The sequence below is a fragment of the Danio aesculapii genome, chromosome 11 (genome assembly GCF_903798145.1).
Source record: "Danio aesculapii chromosome 11, fDanAes4.1, whole genome shotgun sequence".
NCBI classification, from domain to species: Eukaryota; Metazoa; Chordata; class Actinopteri; order Cypriniformes; family Danionidae; genus Danio; species Danio aesculapii.
In genome coordinates, this window is record NC_079445.1 from 29,966,791 (window position 1) to 29,972,790 (window position 6,000).

General features: G+C 37.6%; 1 protein-coding gene across 1 annotated transcript in view; it reads right to left on the reverse strand.

Annotated features, from left to right (window-relative positions):
* Nucleotides 1–5,338, reverse strand: part of arhgef10la (Rho guanine nucleotide exchange factor (GEF) 10-like a) — a 248,459-nt gene extending 243,121 nt beyond the window's left edge. The window contains exon 1 of the mRNA XM_056467799.1: nucleotides 5,045–5,338. The gene's annotated coding sequence lies outside the window, so the exon portion shown is untranslated. The remainder of the gene's footprint in view (nucleotides 1–5,044) is intronic.
* Nucleotides 5,339–6,000: the final 662 nt, after the last annotated feature.

Below are 6,000 nucleotides of genomic sequence, written 5' to 3' on the forward strand. Positions count from 1 at the left end.
GTACAACTGTAAATATGGAAACGGCAGTGTATCAACACAAGGAGTAAACTTCCCTTCCCACTTCTTATCAGTGTCCCAAGTGTCCATCTCATGAAATAGCTCACAGAGATATGGTGTGTGTGATTCATACAGAATAATGACATCACCCCTGCCTGAAGGGTGGAATGTGTATTCAACATGATTGAATGCACTGCAAAATCTTAAAGAGATAATTCACACAGAAATTTACGTTTTACACACACTATAATTTTTTTTATTCTGTTGATTACAGAACAAAGTAAGTTGAAGAATGCTGAGGGTAAAAAGCTTTTGACATCCATAGGAATAAAAAAAAATCAATGTTTCCGCTGTGTTTACCTGAAAAAAAAAAAAAAACTCAAACAGGTTTGAATCAAATAGAGAAGGAGTAAATGATGACAAAAGCTCTATTTTTGAGTGAACTATCCCTTTAAAATGCATCAAAGTATATTGCTACTGTATGTATGTTTTTGCCAGTGTTTATTTACCCTGCACAATCTATACACCTTTAGCTCACAGACAAAGGAAGCAAGATGAATTAACAATAACCGCAGTGTGTTCTGACTTAACCTTCTGTTTGAACAGTGGGATGACTGTACACACACCTCTATATGTCCTCTATTGTCACAAACGCACATTCTCAAAAATGTGCTACCTCAGCAGTGGCTGATTCTGCAGACCTCAGACATGCAAGGATGTATTATTCATCCTTGAGGTTGTCTGTAGCACACCTTTAAATTAACACATTGCAGAAAAGGGGGAAAAATATATATTATTTTCTAAATGCATGATTTAGATGCTGTTGTGAGCATTGACGGTATATTTGTAGAGTAGATGTTTGACTATTTGACCAAGTAATCAAAATGTTAGGTCAAGACAAGTCACATGTAAGTATGTAGCACTGAATACAAAACAGATTGTTTTAAGATCCACCTTATAGTGATAAACAGAAAGATTACAGCAGTTAATGCAGAATTTTAATAAACAAATGTAATTATAGCTACAAAAACAGCGCAGCGGAAGATAAATCTTTCATTGTTAATAAATTCAGATATTGATTTCATCAATTACGAATAGTTCAATTCAACTATTAGCAAGTTAATAAAGTGTGATGGTTTAACTGAGTTTGGTGTTCTTTATTTTTTATTCTGGCACTGTCAAAAAACTAGTTCATTAATGATGAAATTAATCCTATAGGCAGAATGCAGCTGAGTCATTGCTGCAGTTTAGTGTTGATTCAATTAATTTAAAGGGCACTTATGATGAAAATCATCTTTTGGAAGCTGTTGGGATAGAAATGTGTAGGTATAGTGTGTCCACAGTCATATTGAAGTGATATAAAGACAATAAGTCTTTTTTTTATTTCCTAATGTTAAAATAGGATCCAAATCTCTCCCATTTTGAGGCCCACCGCAACGTGATGTAGGAGTGCGATTTCTCTGCCCATGGATTTGATTGAAAGCCGCATATTAACATGTCTCTGTAGTATCGCATATAATCCTATCAACCAGACAGGATGTGTGCAAAGCAACTGGGATTAAAAGATCTGTTCTGCTCTCTGTGATCATCAATCATCATCATATGTATTCAAGAATAAGTTTTACAAATAGCGATTTTACCGTCTTCATCACCACAGCCGCGTGTCAGTACATTTATAAAAGAAGACGCTTCAATCCTGGTTTCTGGATGTTAAATCAGATTTATTTTGTACATTAACATAACGCATATCCTTACAGCCGTGGATATTAATGTGTATCCTGTCAAATTTGTAGTGCAAAAACAATGCAAAGTTAAGCGCGCACACTGTGTGTTTTGTGAATGTGTGTGTGTGTACTTTGTAATGGCATTGTGCGTGACTCATCGTTCTCATCGACTCCACAACAAATACATCAAATAATTATTGAGAAAGTTATACTGTATTATTTCTCTGTGCTGTTTATCTGACACAGCCAAGGCAGAGATTGAGGCACATTCTGACAGGCACATGGGAATGTTGGGTGGGGAGAACTAGCTTTAAAGGCACATACAACAAAAACAGCTACATTGTGTTCAAAGCAGAAAATCCCAATGTTAAAAAAGGTATAATAAATAATCTGATGTGTGTTTTGAGCTGAATGTTTTTACAGACACATTCTGAAGACACAAAAGATTGATTCTAAATCTTGAAAAAGTGGTAAAATTGCCACCCTTTAAATTATATTGTTAATAATGCAAAGTTTATAACGCACAATTAAAATGTCACCAAGATTTGTATGGAGGTGTTAGTTGACAATCAATCCACATTAACAGAGCAATCACCTACATTTGTTTTAATAAAATAAAACCTCCAAAGTATAAACACACCAAATCCAGAGCAACCATGTGTAAATGACTGAAGCATAGAATTCCATTGGCTACCTGATAATAGTGATGCCAAAACACAGTATAACCATATTACTCACAACAAAGAGAGTCATGTAACAGGTCATTGTTCATTCAGATTGTTCATTCGCGTTCTCAAACCTTGAAAGCATGATGTGGTTTGGCCAGCACAGATTCAAAAGATCTGTTCAATTCTGCCTTTTCCCGCCTATTGAAACAATCACATAAAAAGTACAAGCTCCACTTTCAGCTTGTGGACATATAGTGTTTCATTTCTCTCATTCACTCACTGTATAATGTGTTTTTAGAAAGGGCAAAGGGCTTCGTACAACACTTTTCACTTTCTCACTATGCCTCAGGGTGTCAGACAGAAACCTTCAATTTCTATAATAAGTGGATGGAGCTCTCTCCACCCAATATCTAGTGTCACATCCGCTGCGGTTGTACATATTGTATGCCTCACAAGGCCCAAAAGTCCCTTTAGATTGGAAAGACCACTGACAGGGTGCGTTTGTACTGCAGCTCTCTCTCTCGGACATGGATGGACTGCTAATGACGCCAAAACTGCCAGACAGAGAAACGAAGGGAAACAGCCCGTTTCAAGCAATCCAACTCTGGAAATCCAATGGAAAGTCTGTGAAAGTTGAGTGGCAGCTAGACGCAGATTAGGAGTTCCAGGGTTTCAAAGCCACTCAGGACCACACAAAAGGGAATTTGTCACAATAAATAGATGTAGTTTCACTGTAAATCAGATATGTGCCCTCAAGAAGGCTTATAAAACTTCAGAGTTATCTATAAGTATAGCTGTTCCCGTCAAAGACCTACCTGTCAACCCTCCTGTTTTTCCCGGGATTCTCCCGTATTTTACAGTTATATCTCGCTATCATCCCGTAAAGGTATTTTCCAGTATTTCTCCCGTATTTTCAGTCTTTCTCTGAAGGGTGGCAATGAACATTAAAGAGCCGAGCCTCCCTATATGCAATTCATACTGCCGAACCACCAGGGGCCACCCCTTGCTTTTAAATGTGAATATGTTCTGCGCTTTTGCTTTATTTAAGCATTAAAACACTTTGAAATCAGTATAAAAATGGCGGGATTCCCTTCCTTTTCATTACAGGTGCCATCGCCCCTCCTATGCAATCCTTAAAACAGCCATATAGCAGTGTGTGACTGTCAGCTGACGTGCTCCATAGTGATAAATAGACTCTATTTCTCAAACGGAATCTGTACACATGATTTGAAGCCGAGCGAAAGTCTGGGTTTTGGGTGTATGTTTGAACATACATATACACATATACATATACACATAATTAATAATAATAACATCTAAAAATGTCGATCTTGGTGGGGGCTTTTCAAACACAACTAATTTTGTCCTAAATGAGCATAAAAAGTTAGGAAAGCAATCGAATGCCTTCATTATAAAGTTAGATGTGTGCATTTTTAAAGTGACACCTTTGTTATTTAATGTTATCAAACAAAAAATCCAATTAAATGAGATTCATTCGATGCTCTTTAATCAAAATGTGTAAGTTATACAGTACAGAAAAGATTAATGAGATTTGATAACTTGATTCTGTTTCTTTATATAGCTAATTTTAATAATCTGAACTGTTTGCCTATTTATTTGCTGCTAATGTATACTGTTTATTTTTTCTTTTGTAAATAATAATTATAAAACATATTACTGACCACTCAACTGTTTATTTACAATGAAACAGCTCCCGATGAACATATTTAGTAATTTGGGGATTTTTTGGGGGTATCCCTTATTTTCACATCCCAATGTTGACAGGTATGATCAAAGATGCAAATTAAACTGAAATAATGCATTGAGTCAAAACAAACAAAATCGTCACTTTCTGGTAAACTGGCAGCAAAAATTTACAAGAAAAATGACATTTGCTCGTGTACCCAATGGGCCTTTTTTCTTATAAAACAATTTACCACAAAAAATAAAGCCAATACGCAACGAACATGAAGTAGCTTTTCCAAAAAAAGACCACTTTTTGGGAGCACAGCCGCTCAAGGCAGTTCTGGGAGGTAAAAATACTGAACCGCTGTGATGACAGACTTTGGAAGAGATTTTAGAATGACCAAAACATCATATCAGATGTTTTACAATGTGGTCAATCCCATCACACCTATCTTTCAATTTACATTTTCCAAATGTATCTGCATCTTGGAGTTTTCATTTTTAAAGCAATTTTCCACATTGCTCATAAAAATAAGTGGATGGAAGCATAACGTCTATCAGAAGTGATGATGGTTTGATTTGGGTTACACGGAAGGTTTATCCCAAAAACTGAATTCTGTTTACCGTACTAAACCCTGTCAAACATGTAACCCTTAAATTCTTCTGTCAAGAGAAAGTAAATATTTTGCAATTGGATTTTAATTACTGGACTATCCCTTTAGTCATCTGTGAGTCGGTGAGTATATTTGGGTTTAGGGAATTTTGTAAGATCCCTCTGTTCCCCAGTGAGCCTCTGGAACTAGGGAGAGTTCACAGCCTCCTCTTCTGTGTTCTCTCCTCCTACCCCCCACACAAGAGAAAAGACCCCTTTTCATGGAGCCCCTGCATGCTTTGTTGAATGAACGGGGAGTGTTAGTATCTGAGGAAAAAAAAAGTGAAATTGATAGACCAATAAAACAACAGACTCACCTTTTTGTCCCCAGTAGTACTTCCACAGGAAAGCCTCAGCACCTCCCAAGAGGGACTTTAATCCCAACAACCTCCCATGCACTTCCTGCTATGAAATCAGCAGCCTCTTTGAACACATCCTCATCCCTCGCTTATCCACTGCTGCCGGACTGAGGCCCCTGAGAGGGCGGCAAATAGCCTGTGCTGTTTACTTTCCCACAGGCAGCAAGTTCTCCACTCCATGCACCGACGGCTCCACTCCTCCTCGCTCTCGTAGGCTGAATGTGCCTCTGTCACTCCCTTCTTTTCCCTCGCACTTTCCCTCCCCTGCTGAACAAGTATAAAGGCTGTTAAGCTCCGCCAATGGCTGAGCTGCTGCCAGACTTTTCAGCCAATTAAAGTCTGGTTAGATGACCAAGGGGCAGGGTTTCAAAGGCTAAAGGAGAAAACAGTGTAGGACAAGTCCGGTGAAGGAGAGAGGGAGGGAGAAAGACAGAAACAGAGACAAGGGATTACGGCATCCTCAAGCTGGCCAAAAGTGGAATAAATAGTATTAGCTAAGTGGGTGACCATTCAGTGTTGTGCAAACTCAGCAGAACACAATGGCTTTGGAGACTGTATTTCTCAAATTAATTTTCTTTTATGTATTTTTTTTTAAATCAATACATGCAGTGTAAAAAAATATGATTTTATTTTAAATAGCACTAGAATCATATGATAGATCAAGAAATCAGCTTTCTTATATGAGGCGATGGAATTATTCATTCATCCATTTTCTTTTCGGCTTTATTCCCATTTATTCTTTTTTTCTTTAGTCCCTTTATTCATCAGGGGTCACCACAGCGGAATGAACCGCCAACTATTCCAGCATATGTTTTACGCAGTGCATGCCCTTCCAGCTGCAAGCCAGTACTGGAAAACACCCATAAACGCTTGCACAATGGGAATTAATTTAATTCAATTGTATAAACTTTGTA